We start from the raw sequence: 24,953 nt of genomic DNA on the forward strand, positions 1-24,953 counted from the left end.
AGGTTTTAATAAATAACTGTCTCCTTTGCAATCGGCCAGCCCCGCAAGTCCTAAGTAAGCGTCTTGATAGCATTAAGGAGTCATATTCAACCCACGCTGTCTGCCTCAAGAACTCTGATCGTGCAGTCCAATATTTTTATTCTGTCGCGCTCTCTTTCTTTCTCTCTCTCTCTCCCCTCTTCCTCTCTCTCCCCCCCTCTCTCTCTCTCTCTCTCGCCCTCCCTCTCAGAGAAATCAGGAAGCCAAGCGCAGGCATTTAATGAGGGCTGGATGACATTTACTTTCCCTCCTCCACCCATCCTCCTCTCCTCACCTCTCCAGGAATGACAGAAGAGCAGCTATCAGACGGGAGTGTGAAGGAGAGGAATGAAGATACTGAACACAAACACAAGCACGCACACAAGTGATTCAGCAAGTGATGCTTTAATAATGCCACTTTAATAATGTTTACATATCTCGCATTACTCATCTCATATGTATATACTGTATTTTATACCTTCTATTGCATCTTGCCTATGCCGCTCTGTCATTGCTCATCCATATATTTATATGTATATATTCTTATTCCATTCCTTTACTTAGATTTGTGTGTATTAGGTAGTTGTTGTGGAATTGTTAGATTACATGTTAGATGTTGCTGTACTGTCGGAACTAGAAGCACAAGTTCTCTCTCTCTCTCTCTCTCTCTCTGACCAGTCGTATTGTCCAGAGCAGCTTCTGAGAAAAAATAAATAGCACATTTTGATGCAACAATCAGTACTCTGACTCAGCCCGTTGCCACGCACGCACACACACACACACACACACACACACACACACACACACACACACACACACACACACACACACACACACACACACACACACACACACACACACACACACACACACACACACACTTGTGTTTCTTGTGTCTGTTGCTCTGTGTCTGCTGAAGCTCTTGATTATTCAGTGGATTGTCGGTCTAATGAGCCTATTAAACTAACCAAGCTTCTATCTCTCTGTCTCTCTCTCTGTCTCTCTGTCTCTCTCTCTCTCTCTCCCTCTCTCTCTCTCTCACTCTTTCTCTCTCTTTCACTCTCTCGCTCTCTCTCTCTCTCTCTCTCACTCTCTCTCTCTCTCTCTCCCTTTTTCTCTCTCTGTCTCTCTGTCTCTCTCTCTCTCCCTCTTTCTCTCTCTGTCTCTCTCTCTATCTCTCTGTCTCTCTCTCTCCCTCTTTCTCTCTCTTTCACTCTCTCTCTCCCTCTTTCTGTCTCTGTCTCTGTCTCTCTCTTTATCTCCCTCTCTCTCCCTTTTTTTCTCTCTGTCTCTGTCTCTCTCCCTCTTTCTCTCTCTTTCTCCCTCTCTCTCTTTCTCTCTTTCTTTCTCTTTTTCTCTCTCTCTTTCTCTCACAATCTCTTTATATCTATCTCACCCGTTCAGTCTCGCACTCTCTTTCTCTCCCTCTCTTTCTCTGTCTATCTCTATTCCTCCTTTTCTCTCTCTGTGTCTCTTCTGCTGTTTCTTGCTTTCATTTGAAATCATCTACGAACACAGCTGTACTTGTAGATGCTCATCAAGAAGTTGAACTGAACATAATCTTAAACTGACAGACAGTATTCTTATTAGTTGTCCTTTCAAATGATGTGACTGTCTTCACACACAAGAGATGGATTTCTACCAAAATAGCACCATATCCCCTATATAGTGCATTTAAGTGCACTATATAAAGAGTAGGTTGCCGTTTGGGATGCATAGGGGCTCTAGTTAAAAGTAGTGCACTATATAGGGAATAGGTTGCTTTTTGGGATGCACACACAGAGGGGTGTGAGGGGCGCTGTCTCTACTTAGTAGAACAACGTGTCGAGCCCCAAGACTGATCTAGAATAATTAAACATGAAATAGCCATTAGCTAAGCATCTCAGGTTAAGACTTAATACTCTATGGGTCAATGAAGTTAGGCTGTTAGCTGGCCCCTGCATTCAGACCAGAGGTCTACTGTAGTGGAGATATGAGTCTAACAAAGACAGAACTTTAGATTTGGACAAGGGAGCAGAGTTCCAGGAGCATCAATAATGTTGGACTCCCACCCATCTCCCTTGGTTTTGTGTGTGTGTGTGTGTGTGTGTGTGTGTGTGTGTGTGTGTGTGTGTGTGTGTGTGTGTGTGTGTGTGTGTGTGTGTGTGTGTGTGTGTGTGTGTAGCAGTGTTTGTGTCTGTGTCTGCATTTTTGTCTTTGTGTGCGTGAGATCATGTCTCTGTATTGTGTGTGTGTCTGGGTGTGTATCGGAGTGTAACACTGCTCAGTATGCAAGTATACTACACTCTACTTTCCCACAGGTCAGGGGATGATGCACTCAAAGCTTACGGGTCAAAGGTCATGTAGGCCTATAGTGTGACATCATGACAGCCCAGAAAGGTCACCTGAGGTCAGGGCTGAGGAGGGGAGGACTGACATGACAATAAGACCCCAGATATATATAGAAAAGGCCCCAATGAAAGGAGGGAGAGAGGGAACAAAGAGTGAAGGAATGAGAAAGAGAGAGAATGAAGGAATTAAGGGAGAATGGAAGAGAGAGAGAGAGAGAGAGAGAGCATGAAGGAATGAAGGGAGAATGGAAGAGAGAGAGAGAGAGAGCATGAAGGAATGAAGGGAGAATGGAAGAGAGAGAGAGAGAGAGCATGAAGGAATGAAGGGAGAATGGAAGAGAGAGAGAGAGAGAGAGAAGGAATGAAGGGAGAATGGAAGAGAAAAAGAGAGAGAGTGAAGCAATGAAGGGAGAATGGAAGAGAGAAAGAGAGAGAGAGCATGAAGGAATGAAGGGAGAATGGAAGAGAGAAAGAGAAAGAGAGAGGTTGAAGGAATGAAGGGAGAATGGAAGAGAGAAAGAGAGAGAGAGAGAGAGAGAGAGAGAGAGAGAGAGAGAAGGGAGACTGGAAGAGAGAAAGAGAGAGAGAGAGAGAGAGAGAGAGAGAGAGAAGGGAGACTGGAAGAGAGAAAGAGAGAAAGAGAGAGAGAGTGAAGGAATGTTTCCAGATCGTCAGCTGTTCTGGTGACCTTATGGAAATGAGGAAGGAATTATTTTGACATAACTACATATCTCAGGCTGCGATGTTAAAGGGGAAATCTGGGATTCAACAAATAAACAAACAGTCACACTTCCAGAAGCTATATAGCTCACACTTTATTTGGATTGTCCAGATTTTCCATCTGTAGATGCTCCACAGATAGTCATACTATCAAAACTATATGTTAATAAGCTACTGCTTGCTATGGTTACAGTTAGGGTTAAGGTTTAGAATAAGGTTTAAGGTTAAGGTTAAGGTTAATGTTAGGGTTAGGGTTAGGGTTAAGGTTACGGTCAGAGCTCGGGTTAGGATAAGGTTTAAGGATAGGGTTAGGCTAGAGTTAGGGTGAAGTTTTTGGTTAGGATAAAGTTTAAGGTTAGGGTTAGAGCTAGGGTTAGGATAAGGGTTAAGGTTAGGGTTAGAGCTAGGGTTAGGATAAGGGTTAAGGATAGGGTTAGGCTAGAGTTAGGGTGAAGTTTTTGGTTAGGATAAAGGTTAAGGTTAGGGTTAGAGCTAGGATTAGGATAAGGGTTAAGGATAGGGTTAGGCTAGGGTTAGGGTGAAGTTTTTGGTTAGGATAAAGGTCAAAGTTAGGGTTAGAGCTAGGGTTAGGATAAGGGTTAAGGATAGGGTTAGGCTAGAGTTAGGGTGACGTTTTTGGTTAGGATAAAGGTTAAGGATAGGGTTAGGCTAGGGTTTGGATAAGGTTTAAGGATAGGGTTAGGCTAGGGTTAGGATAAGGGTTAAGGATAGGGTTAGGCTAGAGTTAGGGTGAAGTTTTTGGTTAGGATAAAGGTTAAGGATAGGGTTAGGCTAGGGTTTGGATAAGGTTTAAGGATAGGGTTAGGCTAGGGTTAGGATAAGGGTTAAGGATAGGGTTAGGCTAGGGTTAGGATAAGGGTTAAGGATAGGGTTAGGCTAGGGTTAGGATAAGGGTTAAGGATAGGGTGTCATAAAGTTCATCCTCTGAGGAGGAGAAATCATCGGACCAATATGCAGAGGTTAAGGTGCTCATCTTCTTTTTATTTAGAAGGGAAAAAAATACTCATATACAAAACAAACGACGAAAAACAGTCCCGTAAGGTGCTCAGACTATACGAGGAAACAACCACCCACAAACACAAGTGAAAACAAACACACTTAAATATGGCCTCCAATCAGAGAAAACAACAAACAGCTGCCTATGATTGGAGGTCATTGACAAAACTAACATAGAAATAGAAAACATAGAACATCAACCAAAAACCCGAAAGACACGAAACAAACACCCCCTGCCACGCCCTGACCAAACTACAATAACAAACAACCCCTTTTACTGGTCAGGACGTGACATAGGGTTAGGCTAGGGTTTGGATAAGGGTTAAGGATAGGGTTAGGCTAGGGTTTGGATAAGGGTTAAGGATAGGTTTAGGCTAGGGTTAGGATAAGGGTTAAGGTTAGAGTTAGGCTAGGGTTTGGATAAGGGTTAAGGATAGGTTTAGGCTAGGGTTAGGATAAGGGTTAAGGTTAGAGTTAGGCTAGGGTTTGGATAAAGGTTAAGGATAGGGTTAGGCTAGGGTTAGGATAAGGGTTAAGGATAGGGTTAGGCTAGAGTTAGGGTGAAGTTTCTGGTTTGGATAAGGGTTAGAGCTAGGGTTAGGGTTAATAGATAGTTGATATGTTACTGATCTGTCTGTAGATAGTCTGTTGAACATGTACAGGTGGACAATCCAAAGAAAGTGTTACCACTATATGTTATTCATCTAAAATGATACATATATCAGCTGATGCTGATGCTGATTCTGTATTGTTGTTTCTAAACATATGATTGTAGAGGCTTATGTAAACCCACACTGACAGAGGAAGGAACAATACTGTGTGTGCCTGTGTGCTCAGCACTCTGCATTTAGATGTGTGTATACACACCTCTCTCTCTCTCTGTGTGTGTGTGTGTGTGTGTGTGTGTGTGTGTGTGTGTGTGTGTGTGTGTGTGTGTGTGTGTGTGTGTGTGTGTGTGTGTGTGTGTGTGTGTGTGTGTGTGTGTGTGTTTAACAGCAGTGTATAAATTGCCTGTGATTGCAGCTGGAGAAGATAATAGTCTCTGTTTTCTGAATAATAGTTGGTAATTAAAAAATGTTAAATTCATCAGGAGAGAAACTGTTACTAATCATCTAGATATGAGCTTCAACTGCTCTCTGAGACACGGCTTGTATTCCTCAAGATTTGCATGAATATTAAATATTTGTTTTTCTCTAATCCATAATCTGCTTGGAAAGTGGAGACGTCATTTAACGTCAAAAAGTAAACATTTCTGGAGTCACCTTGCAGTTTCGGAGAAAGCATCAAAAATAGATTTGGGGCAACTAATTAACGGTATTCACTGAGTGTACAAGACATAAAGAACACCTTCCTAATATGGAGTTGCACACCCCCCCCTCCCTTCCCCTCAGAGCAGCCTCAACTCGTCAGGACATGGACACTACAAGGTGTCAAAAGCGTTCCACAGGGATGCTGTCCCATGTTGACTCCAATGTTTCCCACTGTTTTGTCAAGTCAGCTGGATATCCTTTGTGTGGTGGACCATTCTTGATACACACGGGAAACTGTGGAGCATGAAAAATCCAGCAGCGTTGCAGTTCTTGACACAAACCGGTGCGCCTGGCACCTACAACTATACCCTGTTCAAAGGAATGTAGATATTTTGTCTTACCTGTTCACCCTCTGAATGGACACATACACAGGCTTAAAAATCCTTCTTTAAAACCTGTTGGGGATAGGGGGCAGTATTTTCACGGCCGGATAGAAAACGTACCTGATTTAAACTGGTTACTACTGTTACTCAGAAACGAGAATATGCATAGTTATATCCAAATAGCGGCGTTTTGTTCTTGCGTTCAAGACACTATCCGATGGGTGACGCGCCGGCGCGTATCGTGACAAAAAAATTCAAAATATTCCATTACTTCGAAGCATGTCAAACGCTGTTTAAAATCCATTTTTCTGCGATTTTTCTCGTAAAATAGTGATAATATTCCGACCGGGAGACCTTGTATCCGTTCAAACACTGAAAGAAGAAAATGGTGTCTTCACATGCACACGCACGCCCGTGTCATTGTTCTCAGATCAACCACTTTCCAAATCCCCTACTGTTTTTCGCCCAGGGACTGCAGAGTCATCATTCCCCATTCTGGCGCCTTCTGAGAGCCTATGGGAGCCTTAGAAAATGTCACGTTACAGCAGAGATCCTCTATTTTCCATAAAGAGGCCATAGAAGGCCAAGAAATGGTCAGAGAGGGCACTTCCTGTATGGAATCTTCTCAGGTTTTGGCCTGCCATATGAGTTCTGTTATACTCACAGACACTATTCAAACAGTTTTAGAAACTTTAGGGTGTTTTCTATCCAAATAAAATAATTATATGCATATTCTAGTTTCTGGGCAGGTGTAATAACCAGATTAAATTGGGTACGTTTTTTATCCGGCCGTGAAAATACTGCCCCCTATCCTAAACAGGTTAACCTGTCTGGGCAACGTGGGACGTTTGCGTCCCACCCTAGTCAACAGCCAGTGGAATCGCATCGCGCGAAATACAAATACCTCATAAATGCTATAACTTCAATTTCTCAAACATATGACTATTTTACACCATTTTATAGATACACCTCTCCTGAATCGAACCACATTGTCCGATTTCAAAAAGGCTTTACAGCAAAAGCAAAACATTAGATTATGTTAGGAGAGTACCCTGCCAAAAACAATCACACTGCCATTTTCAAAGCAACTAGCATGCATCACAAATACCCAAAACACAGCTAAATGCAGCACTAACCTTTGACAATCTTCATCAGATGACACTCCTAGGACATCATGTTACACAATACATGCATTTTTTGTTCGATAAAGTTCATATTTATATATAAAAACAGCTTTTTACATCGGCGCGTGACGTTCAGAAAATATTTTCCCTCAAATGCTTCCGGTGAACCAGTGCTACAATTTACAAAATTACTATTCGAAAACATTGGTAAAATATAATATTGTCATTCAAAGAATTATAGATTAACATCTCGTGAATGCAACCGCATTGCCAGATTTAAAAATAACTTTACTGGGAAATCACACTTTGCAATAAACGAGGTGCTATGCTCAGAAAAATAGGCTAGGCGATACAGGTTAGCGCCATCTTGGACTCATCTAAAATCAAATATACTATTGTAAATATTCACTTACCTTTGATTATCTTCATCAGAAGGCACTTCCAGGAATCCCAGGTCCACAACAAATGTAGTTTTGTTCGACAAAGTTAATAATTTATGTCCCAATAGCTCCTTCTTGTTAGCGCGTTCCGAAGGCTACTCAAAATGTACGAAGCGCGCGGGACTTGTCGTCACGAATGTGCAAAAAAAATGTATTTACGTTCGTTCAAACATGTCAAACGTTGTATAACATAAATCTTTAGGGCCTTTTTCAATCAGAACTTCAATAATATTCAAGGCGGACGAACATCCCTCTATGACAAATTTTCCAGGCCTCTCGTTCGGTCAGTTTTTGCCGGAGAAGACTCAAACCACTTTGTTAAGACTGTTGACATCTAGTGGAAGCCTTAGGAAGTGCTAAATGAATCCTAACTTACGGTGTGTTTCATAGGCAAAGGTTTGAAAGTGATTCCACAAATCAGATTTACACTTCCTGTTAGGATTTGTTTCAGGGTTTTGACTGCCATATGAGTTCTGTTATACTCACAGACACCATTCAAACAGTTTTAGAAACTTTAGGGTGTTTTCTATCCAAAGCCAATAATTATATGCATATTCTAGTTACTGGGCAGGAGTAGTAACCAGATTAAATCGGGTACGTTTTTTATCCGGCCGTGTAAATACTGCCCCCTAGCCCTAACAGGATATCTTTCACCTGGATTCACCTGGTCAGTCTATGTCATGGAAAAGTCAGATGTTCTTGACGCTTTGTATACTCAGTGTATACTGTAAGTGAATTTCTTCACCCCACAGTTAGGCAAGATGATTAGCTATCCAGCTAAAGTTGTTTACACTTAGTTAACACAGGCTTTTACCCTATTTTACTATAGCTACAGTAGTGCTGCAGTGTTCATAACCTTTATCCAAAACTGCAGTGGTGTCACGAGTTGTGTTTACATTTGACCATTGTGAGGCGCATCCATACTTATCCACTTTCTAGGCATATTGATCACTAGCCATAACATACATATATTTTGTTGATGTGGATCTATAGCCTTGTGTCACTGCCATGCTAGCACACATCTAAAAGGTTTAGCCTTGTGTCACTGCCATGCTAGCACACATCTAAAAGGTTTAGCCTTGTGTCACTGCCATGCTAGCACACATCTAAAGGGTTTAGCCTTGTGTCACTGCCATGCTAGCACACATCTAAAGGGTTTAGCCTTGTGTCACTGCCATGCTAGCACACATCTAAAAGGTTTAGCCTTGTGTGTCCCTCCATTCACACACACACACACACACACACACACACACACACACACACACACACACACACACACACACACACACACACACACACACACACACACACACACTGAGAGGGGGAGAATAGCTTTGGGATTGTTTCTCCCCCGCAATGTCTCCCTCTCGTCTGCTGAGCACCGATAACACAGCAGCAACGACACTTCATCTGCACCTGGAAGTGCCTGTGTATGTTTCTCTCTCTCTCTCTCTCTCTCTCTCTCTCTCTCTCTCTCTTTGTGAGTGTGCGTGTTTCTGTGTGTGTGTGTGTGTGTGTGTGTCTCTGTGTGTGTGTGTCTCTGTGTGTGTTTCTCTCTCTTTCTCTCTCTCTCTCTCTCTCTCTCTCTCTCTCTCTCTCTCTCGCTCTCTCTGTGAGTGTGCATGTTTCTGTGTGTGTGTGTGTGTGTCTCTGTGTGTGTTTCTCTCTCTCTCTCTCTGTGTGTCTGTGTGGTTGAGATAGGCTGCATGTCTCTGCAGTATAATGAGCCTCTCCTCCTCTCCACTCTCGCCTGGTGTTCTTTCTGAAAGGGAAAAGCACAACGGACGGCTGCCAGAGTGCAAACCCTGATAGATTTAACTAGTTCTGCCTCTTACACAACACATGGGCACAAACACCCACGGACACACACACACACACACACACACACACACACACACACACACACACACACACACACACACAAATGCACGCGGGCACACACATGCAGATGAAGACATACAGACAAACACACACACGCGCATACACGCCTACACACACAAACACACCCAGACACAGTCTAATACACACACACACACACACACACAAATGGGATTGAATTTGGATCTGAAATGGCTGCGAGCTGAAATCAAATGTTTTCTCACAGGTACGTCTCATATGTCTGAAATCTCTTTCCATTTGGCCTGTATCCAGACGACAGGGTTACAACCTTTCTCTCTGCTTGACTCCACACGCCTTTGAGCCAAATAAGTCATTTCAACAGGCGAATCCAGCCAGCCATTTGAGTCACCCTCCTTCACGATTCCATTGGTCTGAATGTTCATGGACACTTGTTTTGAGAAGATATGTTTTCTGTTTCTCTTAAAGATTAGTCCTTGACAGGAGGTTAAGCTAGCGCAGATGATTGCAGGGGCCTTAGCTAAAATTGTCTGTGAGGTCTTAGTGTAATGGGTTGAGGGGATTATTTTCCTTTGAGCTGATCGATTCAGCTGTATCTTATTGCAAGTCTTTGTAAAAACTCACACAGTCTCTCTTCCACCAGCATTAGACTCATGGGCATTTGGTATATGGAATCTTCCCCAAAATCTGGGTGAGTTTTGATTCCCATCGGCCGAGAAACTACAACTTTCTATACATTTGTTCACATGATTTTCATATTGTGGTGTATGAAGAATATATAATCTCAACATCTACATTATCTGTGTGTCACAGCACACTAACCTGGGTCATGATCACCCGGGGAAATCTACATTATCTGTGTGTCACACCACACTCACATGGGTCATGATCACCCGAGGAAATCTACATTATCTGTGTGTCACACCACACTCACCTGGGTCATGATCACCTGGGGAAATCTACATTATCTGTGTACAGATCTTTATTTTACGTGTGTCATGATGTTGCCCTCTTTGGGTACAGCGAGCACCCCCTCCCTCTGCACCAGGCCTTTTCTATGCACCATCCTCCGACCTCTATACTTCTGACACAAGCCTGTGTGAAGGCAGCCATAAATTCCGAAGGAGAATGTCCTGCCTCATGGCCACAGTATGGAGAGAGAGGGGTTTCATAGAGAGACAAAGAAATTCTTCCAACTCACAGGACGGGGGAACCGAACGACATTTAAGTTCTGGAGAAGGTATAAAAGATCGGTGAAGAATCCAGCTACGAACTAGTCCGCTTGGTACAATTTTATGGAACTCATGAGAGACAATATTGCCATATTACCATAATAATGTTTATATAATAGCCTCAGCTATGGGACTTACATCTAAATGGTTGTACAAAATGTATTAATAAGGATAAAGCTATTTGGAATATGTTGAGATGCTATGTACTGATGTTAATGTGAGAGAATTGTATTTCTGTTCAAAGCTTAACTAAGTCATCGGCACGCCCCCAGGGACACAGACAGGACAAGGCGTCATGTCACAGCCTTTTCTACGTTCAGTATATAAGCCCCACCCAGAATTTCTTTCTTCAGACCAGCTTACCTCGAGAAGAGAGAGAGCCAAGGTTTGACCATGCATTCCTCTACTGAACTTTAACCATACCATGTGGTTAAACTTTTAGACTATCGATACCGACAGAATAATAACAAGTCTTTGATATTCATTACTAGTCTGCAGCTAGAAATTCGGTATCATTGAACGCGAAGATGTAATGCTTGGACGTTGTGGGTGTGGAGTCAGGCGGAGGAGGCAGAAAAATGTTTGGTATGATATATTTAATAAGTACCAAAAAAGAGAAAATATGACCAAACATAAAATGACGAAACAAAACCCAAAGTCCAATAACACGATCCACTACACAAACACAGTGAAAACATGTAACAAGCCCGCACACAGAACAGGTGGAGAGGCGGGCTTAAGTAACACCACTAATTACCTAATAGAACACAGGTGCAACTAATTAAGACATGATTAACAGAAAAACGAAAATGGGATGGATGGCAGCTAGTAGGCCGGTGACGACGACCGCCAAGCGCCACCCAAACAGGGAGAGGAACCACCCTCGGCAGTAGTCGTGACAGTACCCCCCCCCCCCCCCCCGACACGCGGCTCCCGCAGCGCGCCGACACCGGCCTCGGGGTCGACCCGGAGGACGAGGCGCAGGCCGATCCGGATGGAGGTGATGGAAATCCTCTAACAGTGATGGATCCAGTATGTCCCCCACCGGCACCCAGCACCTCTCCTCCGGACCTTACCCCTCCCAGTCCACGAGGTACTGCAGGCCCCCCACCCAGCGTCTTGAGTCCAGAATAGTGCGTACTGTATACGCCGGGGACCCCTCGATGTCTAGAGGGGCCGGAGGGACCTCCGGTACCTCACCGTCTTGTAGGGGACCAGCTACCACCGGCCTGAGGAGAGACACATGAAACGAGGGATTAATACGATAATAAGAAGGGAGTTGTAATCTATAACACACCTTGTTTATTCTCCTCAGGACTTTGAAGGGCCCTACACGCTGCGGACACAGCTTCCGGCAGGGCAAGCGGAGGGGCAGGTTTCGGGTCGAGAGCCAGACCCTGTCTCCTGGTGCGAATATAGGGGCCTCACTGCGGTGGCGGTCAGCGCTCCTCTTCTGTCGTCCTCCTGCTTGTTTCAGGGATTCCTCGACAGCCCTCCAGGTGTCCTTGGAGCGCTGAACCCAATCCTCCACCGCAGGAGCCTCGGTCTGACTCTGATGGCATGGTGCCAGGACCGGCTGGTAGCCTAACACACACTGGAAAGGTGACATGTTAGTGGATGAGTGGTGGAGTGAGTTTTGCGCCAACTCAGCCCATGGTAAATACCTCGACCACTCACCTGGCCGGTCCTGGCAGTACGACCGCAGAAACCTACCCACCTCCTGGTTCACTCTCTCCACATGCCCATTGCTCTCGGGGTGATAACCGGAGGTCAAGCTGACCGAGACCCCCAGATGCTCCATAAACGCCCTCCATACACGGAACGTGAATTGGGGACCCCGATCAGAAACGATGTCCTCCGGCACCCCGTAATGCCGGAAGACATGGGTGAATAGAGCCTCCGCAGTCTGTAGGGCCGTAGGGAGACCGGGCAATGGAAGGAGACGGCAGGACTTAGAAAACCAATCCACAACTACCAGAACCATGGTATTCCCCTGAGACGGGGGAAGATCGGTAAGAAAGTCCACCGACAGGTGAGACCACGGCCTTTGTGGAACGGGGAGGGGTTGTAACTTCCCTCTAGGAAGTTGCCTAGGAGCCTTGCTCTGGGCGCATACCGAACAGGAAGAGACATAAAACCTCACGTCCTTAGCTAAGGTGGGTCACCAGTACCTCCCCCTAAGGCCTTGCACTGTTCTCGCCACCCCAGGATGACCCGACGAGGGTAGCGTATGAGCCCATCGAATCAATTGATCACAGACACCAAGCGGAACGTACTTACGACCTGCAGGACAATTAGAAGACGCAGGCTCCATCTGTAACGCCCGCTCAATGCCCGTCCACCTCCCATACCACTGGTGCTACCAGCTTAGAGGCTGGAAGGATGGGAGTAGGATCGATGGGCCTATCCTCAGTGTCATAGAGGCGAGACAATGCGTCAGCCTTGGTGTTCATGGAGCCTGGTCTATCTGACATCCTGAACTGAAATCGGGTGAAAAACATGGCCCACCGTCCCTGACGCGGATTCAGTCAACGGGCTGCCCGGATATACTGCAGGTTCCGGTGGTCAGTCCAGATGAGAAAAGGGTGTCTAGCCCCCTCAAGCCAATGTCTCCACACGGTCAGAGCCTTGACCACAGCTAACAACTCACGGTCCCCCACATCATAGTTCCGCTCCGCCGGACTGAGCTTCCTAGAGAAGAAAGCGTAGGGGCGGAGTTTCGGTGGCGCACCCGAGCGCTGTGATAGAACGGCACCCACCCCAGCCTCAGATGCGTCCACCTCCACTATGAACGGCAAAGAGGGGTCCGGGTGCGCCAACACGGGCGCATCAGTGAACAGCCCCTTCAACTTGTTGAAGGCTCTGTCCGCCTCTGTAGACCAACGCAAACGCACCGGTCCCCCCTTCAATAGTGAGGTAATGGGAGCCGCCACCTGGCCAAAACCCCGGATGAACCTCCGGTAGTAATTGGCAAAACCCAAAAACCGCTGCACTTGCTTCACCGTGGTTGGAGTCGGCCAATTACGCACGGCATTAACGCGGTCACACTCCATCATCATCCCTGAGGTGGAAATGCGATAACCCAGGAAGGAGACGGCTCTTTTGAAGAACTCACACTTCTCAGTCTTGACGTATAGATCATGCTCCAGCAGTCTACCAAGCACCTTGCGCACTAGAGACACATGCTCGGCGCGTGTGGAGGAGTAAATCAAGATATCGTCGATATACACAATCACTCCCTGCCTGTGCAGGTCCCTGAGAATCTCATCCACAAAAGATTGAAAGACGGCTGGAGCATTCTTCAACCCATACGGCATGACGAGGTACTCATAGTGGCCCGATGTGGTACTAAATGCGGTTTTCCACTCGTCTCCCTTCCGAATACGCACCAGATTATACGCACTCCTGAGATCCAGTTTCATGAAAAAACGAGCTCCGTGAAATGATTCCACCGCCGTAGCAATGAGAGGTAGCGGGTAACTGAACCCCACTGTAATGGAATTGAGACCTCTATAAACAATGCATGGACGCAAACCTCCCCCCTTTTTCTTCACGAAAAAGAAACTCGAGGAGACGGGTGAAATGGAGGGCCGAATGTACCCCTGCCCCAGAGATTCCGTGACATATGTTTCCATAGCCAACGTCTCCTCCTGGGACAATGGGTACACGTGACTCTTGGGAAGCGCAGCATTACCCTGGAGGTCTATCGCACAATCCCCTGTCGATGAGGTGGTAATTTAGTTGCCTTCTTCTTACAGAAGGCGAGAGCCAAATCGGCATACTCAGGGGGAATGCGCACAGTGGAAACCTGGTCTGGACTCTCCACCAACGTGGCACCGATTGAAACACTCAGACACCTACCTGAACACTCCTCTGACCATCCCTGGAGAATCCCCTGTTTCCACAAAATCTTGTGATTATGACTGGCTAGCCAAGGCACCCCCAGCACCACTGGAAACGCAGGTGAATCGATAAGAAAGAAACTAATTTGTTCCTTATGATTCCCCTGCGTTACCATGTCCAGTGGCACCGTGGCCTCCCTGACCATCCCTGACCCTAATGGTCGGCTATCTAAGGAGTGCACGGGGAAAGGGGAATCTAACGGTACCAACGGAATTCCCAATTTAAGGGCGAGTCCGCTATCCATAAAGTTCCCAGCTGCGCCTGAATCGACTAGCGCCTTATGCTGGGAAAAGGGAGCAAAATCAATAAAAAAAATTAAGACAAACATGTGACCAACAAAGGATTCTGGCTGAGTGTGGTGCTGACTCACCTGGGATGAACGAGGAGTGTTCTGCCTGCCCTCTCGACTCCCAGAGGGACCCCCCCAGCACCGGTCGGCCGTGTGTCCTCGTCGACCACAATTGGTGCAGGAGGGGCGCCCTCCTCCGGTTCCCCTTGACGCGGTTCCCCCTAGCTCAATAGGAATGGGCGCAGGCAGGCTAGGTGATGGAACTGACAGGACCCTTTCTGAACGCCCGGGGGCAGCCAGCAGATTGTCCAGTCTTGTAGACATGTCGATAAGTTCATCTAGAGAGAGTGTAGTATCCCGACACGCTAGCTCCCTGCGGACGTCCTCCCGGAGGCTACACCGGTAGTGGTCCATTAGGGCCCTGTCGTTCCACCCAGCCCCAGCAGCCAAGGTCCGGAACTTCAGGGCAAAGTCTTGCGCGCTCCTCATCTCCTGTCTGAGGTGAAACAGTCGTTCACCTGCCGCTCGTCCTTCTGGGGGGTGATCGAATACGGCCCTGAAACGGCGGGTGAACTCAGGGTAGTTGTTCCTCGCTGAGTCTGGTCCATTCCAAACAGCGTTGGCCCACTCCAATGCTCGACCCGTCAGGCAGGAGATGAGGAGGCTCACACTCTCCTCCCCCGAGGGAGTCGGCCTCACGGTCGCCAGGTATTACTCAAGTTGTAATAGAAATCCCTGGCACCCTGCCGCTGCTCCATCATACTCCCTCGGAGGCGTAAGACGCAGTGCCCCAGATCCAGACGGGGAAGGGAGTGGAGGAGGTGGATTCGTCGGGTGAGCCGGAGGTGAAGGGAGGAGACCACTCCTCTCCCATCGATCCATCTTCTCCATCATCTGGTCCATGGCTGACCCAATCTGATGGAGGATGGTGGTGTGATGGAGGACCCGTTCCTCCATCGATGGTAGAGGGGTGGTGGCTGCTTCTGCTGACTCCATGTCTTTGGTGCGGGCTTCTGTAACGCTTGGACGTCGTGGTTGTGGAGTCAGGCGCAGGAGGCAGAAAAATGTTTGGTACAATATATTTAACCTCTCTAGGGCCGGCGGGACGAATTCGTCCCACCTACGTAACAACCAGTGGAATCCTGTGGCGCGTTATTCAAATACCTTAGAAATGCTATTACTTCAATTTCTCAAACATATGACTATTTTACAGCATTTTAAAGACAAGACTCTCGTTAACCTGTTGGGGGTAGGGGGCAGTATTTACACGGCCGGATAAAAAACGTACCCGATTTAATCTGGTTACTACTCCTGCCCAGTAACTAGAATATGCATATAATTATTGGCTTTGGATAGAAAACACCCTAAAGTTTCTAAAACTGTTTGAATGGTGTCTGTGAGTATAACAGAACTCATATGGCAGGCCAAAACCTGAGAAGGTTTCATGCAGGAAGTGGCCTGTCTGACAAGGAGTCGTTCTTCTTGTCTCTGTTTATTGAAGAGTGGGGATCTTAGCTGTAACGTGACACTTCCTACGGCTTCCATAGGCTCTCAGAGCCCGGGAAAAAGTTGAACGATGACGAGGCAGCCTCTGGCTGAAACACATAATCGCCTTTGCCAAGTGGCCGATAAGAGGACAAAGGAATTAGGCGCGTGCCCGATTCGACCCCGTGCTGTATTTTCTTTCATCTGTTTACCTAATTGCAGATTCCCGGTCGGAATATTATCGCTTTTTTTACGAGAAAAATTGCATAAAAATTGATTTTAAACAGCGGTTGACATGCTTCGAAGTACGGTAATGAAATATTTAGAAATCTTTTGTCACGAAATGCGCCATGCGCGTGACCCTTATTTACCATTCGGATAGTGTCTTGAACGCACGAACAAAACACCGCTGTTGGAACATAACTATGGATTATTTGGGACCAAACCAACATTTGTTATTGAAGTAGAAGTCCTGGGAGTGCATTCTGACGAAGAACACCAAAGGTAATCAAACTTTTCTAATAGTAAATCGGAGTTTGGTGAAGGCTAAACTTGCTGGGTGTCTAAATAGCTAGCCCTGTGATGCCGGGCTATCTACTTAGAATATTGCAAAATGTGCTTTCACCGTCCGATTTCAAAAAGGCTTTACAACGAAAGCAAAACATTAGATTATGTCAGCAGAGTACCCAGCCAGAAATAATCAGACACCCATTTTTCAAGCTAGCATATAATGTCACATAAACCCAGAAGACAGCTAAATGCAGCACTAACCTTTGATGATCTTCATCAGATGACAACCCTAGGACATTATGTTATACAATACATGCATGTTTTGTTCAATCAAGTTCATATTTATATCAAAAAACAGCTTTTTACATTAGCATGTGACGTTCAGAACTAGCATAGCCCCCGCAAATTTCCGGCGAATTTACTAACAATTTACTAAATTACTCACGATAAACGTTCACAAAAAGCATAACAATTATTTTAAGAATTATAGATACAGAACTCCTCTATGCACTCGATATGTCCGATTTTAAAACAGCTTTTTGGTGAAAGCACATTTTGCAATATTCTAAGTAGATAGCCCGGCATCACAGGGCTAGCTATTTAGACACCCAGCAAGGCTTAAATAACACCACTAATTACCTAATAGAACACAGGTGCAACTAATAAAGACATGACTAACAGAAAAATGAAAAGGGGATCGATGGCAGCTAGTAGGCCGGTGACGACGACCGCCGAGCGCCACCGAACAGGGAGAGGAACAACCCTCGGCAGTAGTCGTGACAGAAGACCGACGAAACATCCATTCTACAACGACATGAACGAATGTCGCTTTGGAAGATTCATTCTAACCGAGAGAGAGAGAGAGAGAGAACGCGGACAAAACTCTCCAACAGAACAGACCTCTCCAACAAGGATCCCGACGACACACTGAGCGTAAATATATATTGATTGCAATTGTTCCTGAATGAGTGAGTGTTCATGTGCAAAGGAATAGCATATCAATTGTTAATATTTATCAACTCTGTAGGGTCTTCTCAGCTGACCCCCCACTACTCTTTTGTTTAACAAGCCGCCATGCCGGTTTAGCCCACTAGGGCACATTCCCCTACCATTGCTTTGTAACGATACCTACTGTTTTGTATGCTTTCTGTGAATTACTTAGTTTAGTAAATAAACGATTTTAAGACAATTGATGTATGGATGACTTAGTGAAGACTGGGTTCGTGCAGATAACAACAATTTACGACGTTTGGAATGAGACTGACGCGAGGTAAACTAACACATCATTAATGAGGAGACAAATCGACCAGATATTATGATATCTGGAAAGTTACATTAGGAAAATTATAACTTTGTAATCTGAATATTTTCCTTGGTGCCCCGACATTCTAGTTAATTACAGTTACATGATTAATCAGTTTAATCGCGTAATAATAATTACAGAGAGTTATTTGATAAACATGTCTTCAAGTTAATGATGCCCAAAGACACCCCATGTGTCACAGCACACTCACCTGGGTCATGATCACCCAGGGAAATCTACATTATCTGTGTACAGATCTTTATTTACGTGTGTCACAGCACACCACACTCACCTGGGTCATGATCACCCGGGGAAAAATATTTGACTGCATTACTTTGAAATAACAAATGCCACACATCATCACTACCAGGGAAATGTTATTATTTTGCGTCTCTCGCAGAATTTGACCCAGGCGAGTGAGGCATGCTGTGTTGTGCTGTATCGTGCTGTGTTGTGCTGTGTCGTGTTGTGCTGTGCTATGTAGTGCTGTGTTTTGCTGTGTCGTGTTGTGCTGTGTTGTGCTGTGACGTGACGTGCACAAAAAAAGAGTGCATCTGTAACACCTCCCCTATAGATACAGTACATACTTGGTTATGAAACTAATCTGAAACATTCCCCCTCTGGACTCTATACAAGTTGGGGCAGCAGAGGATGCACACCATTCATAGTCATTATGAACAGCCAGGTCGCTCAAGATCCACTGTTAAATTTGACGTCCGTCCAGGTAAGCAGGACGTCGGGAAAGGACTTCAATACCGGCCACTAGGGGGCAACGGTGAGCGCTATTACCATTAAGTAGGCTTTTGTTGACGGGGAAGACGGATGGGCGTAAACAGCGAGCTCTGGCTCGGACGGTCACGTGGTCAATCCCAGTGGTAGACGCCCCTTATAAACTGTTAACTCCTCCTCCTCCTCCTCCTCCTCGGGGTTCCCGAGTGGTGCAGTGGTCTAAGGCACTGCATCTCAGTGCTTGAGGCATCACTACAGACAGCCTGGTTCCAATCCAGGCTGTATCACAACCGGCCGTGATTGGGAGTCCAATAGGGCGGCGCACAATTGGCCCAGCGTTGTCCAGGTTTGGCCGGTGTAGGCCGTCATTCTAAATAAGAATTTATTCTAAACCGATTTGCCTATTTAAATAAAGGTTAAATAAAAAAATAAATATCCCAGATCTTAACCATTCGGAATTAATGCTATAACTTCATGTTTAAAAATTCAAAATTTCACTAATGGACAAACGTCAGATTCTGTAGTGCGTCTGTGGGAGCTTGTTGGTTTTGAAACTGAACCTCTCAGGTCATAGAATACACTGTGGAAAGTCATACTTGCACATGTGCTGTTTCTCTATGCGTGGGTATGTGTGATGTCTTGAAATATGTGTGATATATTTAAATATAGGCATGTCCATCCTTTCTTACCATATCTGTGAATCTGTGAATGTGTGAGTCACAAAAATCTATATCAACTCTATCACAGCGCTCTCACTTTCTCAATGGAGCGCTGTATTGACATCATCATCAGAAAGTTTGCTGTTTTACTATACATCCTGTATAGTCCTTCCTTGTATCAAAATATTGTCACGACTTCCGCCGAAGTCAGTCCCTCTCCTTGTTCAGGCAGAGTTCGGCGGTCGATGTCACCGGCCTTCCAGCCATCGCCGATCCACTTTTCATTTTCCATTTGTTTTGTCTTTGTTTTACACACCTGGTTTCACTTCCCCAATTACTTGTTCATTATTTAAACCTCTGTTCCCGCATGTTTTTTTTGTGAGTGATTGTTTGTATATATTACAGTCCGTTATGTGGGCTTGCTTTATTGTATTGTATTTGCCTATTTTGAGTAAATGATGTTTATTTACTCATATCTGCTGTCCTGCGCCTGACTCCTCTACACAAGCTACACACAGACCTCATTACAAATATGCACATACACTCACACACATCTAAGTCTATCTATTAGCCTGATGATATTATCAATGAATGACCTTTCCCCCATCCTGCTAACTCTGAATTCAGGTGAAAATATGAATGGGTTGATGTGATGGAGCTCACATCAGTAGCAGAACAACGTTATGTTGACGTGTGATAATCAATCCATGCATTTAAATAGCTTTTTTTTTCTTGCCTCAAACCTCATATTTAGAATTCATTCTGGAATACTCCAACCAGGAAAACCTGGGAATTTTGGGGAAGTTAGTTTTCTGTTACCTTAAACATGGTACTCAACAGGTTATAAATTAACCTTAACTACATCAAGATAAACATATTTTTCTTAAAACTGCATTGTTGGTAAAGGGCTTTTAAGTAAGCGTTTCACGGTGAGGTCTACACCTGTTGTATTCACCGCATGTGACTAATAACATCTGATTTGATTTGATTTTGACATGAAACAGCGAGAAAAAGCATCTAACCATCAGAGTGTCTGTGTGTTGAAATAGGGACCTGGGTTCAAATACTATTTGAAATAATTTCAAATATTTTATCTGTGCTTGATTGAGCTTGCCTGGCTTAATGGACTGATAGAATAGTCCCACAACTGAAAATCCTACCCACCTGGGACTCCAGGCAGGCTAAAGAAAACACTTAAAGCATTTGAAAGATTTCAAATAGTATTTGAACCCAGGTCTGAATGGGAGTGTGAGGCAGCTAGGCCTTTATAATTAGTATGCCAGAGATGCAGATAGTAGGCCATGATGATTCAGCCTAAGAAGACAGTTAGGGGACTGCCCTAGTTCATCAAACTAGGTCAGTCCCCATAACTGTCTTCTTAAGGACAACTACTGTAAGTACCCTGCTGAGTCTCTGTCTGCATCCAAAATGGCACCCTCTGCCCTACATAGTGCTCTACTTTTGACCAGAGGCCTATGGTGCACTACATAGGGAACGGGGTTCCATTTGGGATGCGTGCTATGTTCTGTCTTCAGGAATTACTGGATATGTGGAATGTATTAGTACTGTATATTCAGTCTTCCTAGGACAATGTGGGCTGAATAGAAACATGTATCTCAGTATTGATAAAAAACTATGTGTTTTAGAAACAAGAGATGAAGAGATAGACCCCCCCCCACACACACACAGACTGTTGTTTTTGCATCTCTTCCCTGTTAAATATTTGATGGTGAGTTTGAGGGAGGCCTGTTTAGCCCCAGACACACACACACACACACACACACACACACACACACACACACACACACACACACACACACACACACACACACACACACACACACACACACACACACACACACACAGAGAGAGAGAGAACTGGCATAGCGTGTGTGTGTGTGTGTGTGTGTGTGTGTGTGTGTGTGTGTGTGTGTGTGTGTGTGTGTGTGTGTGTGTGTGTGTGTGGGTAGGTAGGTAGGTAGAGGGTGGAGGCAGGGGGAGAATGAGGCAGAGGCAGGGCAAGGCAGACAGAGAGGTAGAGGGGAGAGGCAGACAGAAAGGTAGAGGGAGACAGAGAGGTAGAGGGGGAGAGGCAGACAGAAAGGCAAAGGCAGACAGAGAGGTAGAAGGGAGATGCAGACAGATAGGTAGAAGGGAGGGGCAGATAGAGAGGTAAAGGGTACGGCAGACAGAGAGGTATAGGGGAGAGATGACAGAAAGGTAGAGGGGAAGGCAGACAAAGAGGTAGAGGGGAAGGCAGACATAGAGGTAGAGGGGAGAGGCAGACAGACAGGTAGATGGGCGAGGCAGACAGAAAGGTAGAGGGGAGAGGCAGACAGAAAGGTAGAGGCAGACAGAGAGGTAGAGGGGAGTGGCAGACAGAAAAGTAGAGGCAGATAGAGAGGTAGAGGGGAGAGGCAGACAGAGAGGGAAAGGGGAGAGGCAGACAGAGAGGTAGAGGGGAGAGGCAGACAGAGAGGTAGAGGGAAGAGGCAGACAGAAAAGTAGAGGGGAAGGCAGACAGAGAGGGAGATGGGAAGGCAGACAGAGAGGTAGAGGGGAGAGGCAGACAGAGAGGTAGAGGGGAGAGGCAGACAGACAGGTAGAGGGGAGAGGCAGACAGACAGTTAAAGGGGAAGGCAGACAGAGAGGTAGAGGAGAAGGCAGACATAAAGGTAGAGGGGCGAGTCAGACAGAAAGGTAGAGGGGTAGGCAGACAGAGAGGTAGAGGAGAAGGAAGACAGAGAGGTAGAGGGGAGAGGCAGGCAGAAAGGTAGAGGGGAAAGACCGAAAGGTATAGGGGCGAGGCAGACAGAAAGTTTTGGGGAGAAGGCAGACAGAAAGGTAGATCTTGACAACGAGGTAGAGGGGAGAGGCAGACAGGAAGGTAGAGGGAAGAAGCAGACAGAAAGGTATAGGGGAGAGGCAGACAGAAAGGTAGAGGGGAGAGGCAGACAGAGAGGTGGAGGGGAGAGGCAGACAGAAAAGTATAGGGGAGAGGCAGACAGAAAGGTAGAGGGGAGAGGCAGACAGAAAGGTTGAGGGGAGAGGCAGACAGAGAGATAGAGGGGAAGGCAGACAGAGAGGTAGAGGGGAAGGCAGACAGAGAGGTAGAGGGGAAGGCAGACAGAGAGGTAGAGGGGAGAGGCAGACAGAGAGGTAGAGGGGAAGGCAGACAGAGAGGTGGAGGGGAGAGGCAGACAGAGAGATAGAGGGGAAGGCAGACAGATAGGTAGAGGAGAAGGCAGACAGAGAGGTAGAGGGGAAGGCAGACAGAGAGGTAGAGGGGAGAGGCAGACAGAGAGGTAGAGGGGAAGGCAGACAGAGAGATAGAGGGGAAGGCAGACAGAGAGGTAGAGGAGAAGGCAGACAGAGAGGTAGAGGGGAAGGCAGACAGAGAGGTTGAGGGGAAGGCAGACAGAGAGGTAGAGGGGAAGGCAGACAGAGAGGTAGAGGGGAAGGCAGACAGAGAGATAGAGGGGAAGGCAGACAGAGAGGTAGAGGGGAAGGCAGACAGAGAGGTAGAGGGGAAGGCAGACATTAGATCAGAGAATGAGGCAGGGGAAGTGTTGTGTTTTTCCATATTCATTGTTCACGACCTAGAAAATCCCCAGAGGTTGTTTGTGTAGCCCTAAAGAGGCCACGTCATTTATAACTTGTACAGGTGTTAATTTGAACCCACAGAGAATTCCAGCAGATTTTTTCAAATGTGGCGTATTTATTTGCAATCCAGTATTACACTTCATCTTATGACAGGAGCCAGGAGCTCCTACATGACTGCACGACTACAGGGAAAACTCTGGGTCCTTGTCTGGGCTTCAGGAAAATCTCCTGTCTCTGTTTGTGAAATATATATTATACATATGCAATATACATGAGTGTTTTTTTGTGTGTGGTTTTGCCCTCCTCTCTCTAACCGTGGGGCTCTGGGGAGAGACGGCAGCCGAGCAGACAAGCTGGTCTATCTCACACAGCAGATGGAGTGGGTGGTCGACTGAATACGGGAGACGGAGAGAGACAGAATATGTTAGATAGAGAGCGATGGAGGGAGTTAGAGAATAAACAGAGAAAGAGCTGTTGCCTGCAGTGTATGATTCAATGCAGTGAGAATAAGAGAGAGAGATGATAGAGGGAGAGACAGAGGGGAGAGAGGCTAAAGGAGAGTGGAGAGAGGAGAGAGGAGAGGGGAGAGAGGAGAGAGGCTAAAGGAGAAAGGAGAGAGGCTAAAGGAGAGATGCTAAAGGAGAGAGGAGAGAGGCTAAAGGAGAGAGCAGAGAGGCTAAAGGAGAGAGGAGAGAGGCTAAAGTAGAGAGGAGAGAGGCTAAAGGAGAGAGGCTAAAGGAGAGAGCAGAGAGGCTAAAGGAGAGAGGAGAGAGGCTAAAGTAGAGAGGAGAGAGGCTAAAGGAGAGAGGAGAGAGGCTAAAGTAGAGAGGAGAGAGGCTAAAGGAGAGAGGCTAAAGGAGAGAGGAGAGAGGCTAAAGGAGAGAGGAGAGAGGCTAAAGGAGAGAGGAGAGAGGCTAGAGGAGAGAGGAGAGAGGCTAGAGGAGAGAGGAGAGAGGCTAAAGGAGAGAGGAGAGAGGCTAAAGGAGAGAGGAGAGAGGAGAGATGCTAAAGGAGAGAGGAGAGAGGCTAAAGGAGAGAGGAGAGAGGCTAAAGGTGAGAGAGGGGGAGAGAGAAGAGAGAGGGGGGGTGAGAGGAGAGAGGGGGGAGTGAGAGGAGAGAGAGGGGGGAGAGGAGAGAGGGGGAGGAGAGAGACGAGCGGGGAGAGACGCAGAAAGGGGAGAGAGAAGAGAGCGAGGGAGAGAGAGGAGAGAGGGGGAGAGAGAAGAGAGAGAGGGAGAGAGAGGAGAGAGGAGGAGGAGAGAGAAGAGAGAGAGGAGAGGGAGAGAGGAGAGAGAGGAGAAAATGGGAGAGAGAGGAGAGAGGGGACAGAGAGGAGAGAGAGAGAGAGAGAGAGAAGGGAGAGAGAGAAGAGAGAGGGAAAGAGAGGAGAGAGGGAGAGAGAGAAAGGAGAGAGAAGAGAGGGAGAGAGAGGGAGAGAGAGGAGAGAGGGGGAGAGAGAGGAGAGAGGGGACAGAGAGGAGAGAAAGGAGAGAGGAGTGAGAAGCGAGAGAGGGAGAGAAGAAGAGAGAGGAGAGGAGAGAGAGGAGAAAGAAGGAAAGAGCGGAGAGAGGGAGAGAGAGGAGAGAGAGGGAGAGAGAGGAGATATCAGATGATATCTGCATGCAGGAAGAGAGGGAGGGTCTAGGTCTCCCAGACTGTGCGTGAGCTGCATTGATAACTCTCCCTCTGTGCTCCAGTGAGATTTCACCACCATACAGAGGTCTGTGTGAAAACCAGGCGGTAGCCTGTACTATATAGAACTGCATTCACATCAACACATCAACACAAAAAAAAAACCACTGTAAATGTCCTTTTCTCTTCTCACATTATGCATGTCTAACATCCTCTGTCTGCCTTTACAGCATGTTAACCCTGTCACAGATACAGCATAGCAGAATAGTATGCAATACATTGTGGGGGAAATGAAAAACTGACCCAAGATCAGCATCTAGGCTTCACCACACTGGGAAGAATCAACCAAAGAGCTGCAAATTGAAACGCCATCTGGCCCTAAACAGAGAGAAGAATACCTGATCACTGTGACTGACCCAACATTAAGAAAATCCTTGACTATGTACAGACTCAGTGAGCATAGCCTTGC

The sequence above is a fragment of the Salmo trutta genome, chromosome 12, assembly GCF_901001165.1.
Source record: "Salmo trutta chromosome 12, fSalTru1.1, whole genome shotgun sequence".
NCBI lineage: Eukaryota > Metazoa > Chordata > Actinopteri > Salmoniformes > Salmonidae > Salmo > Salmo trutta.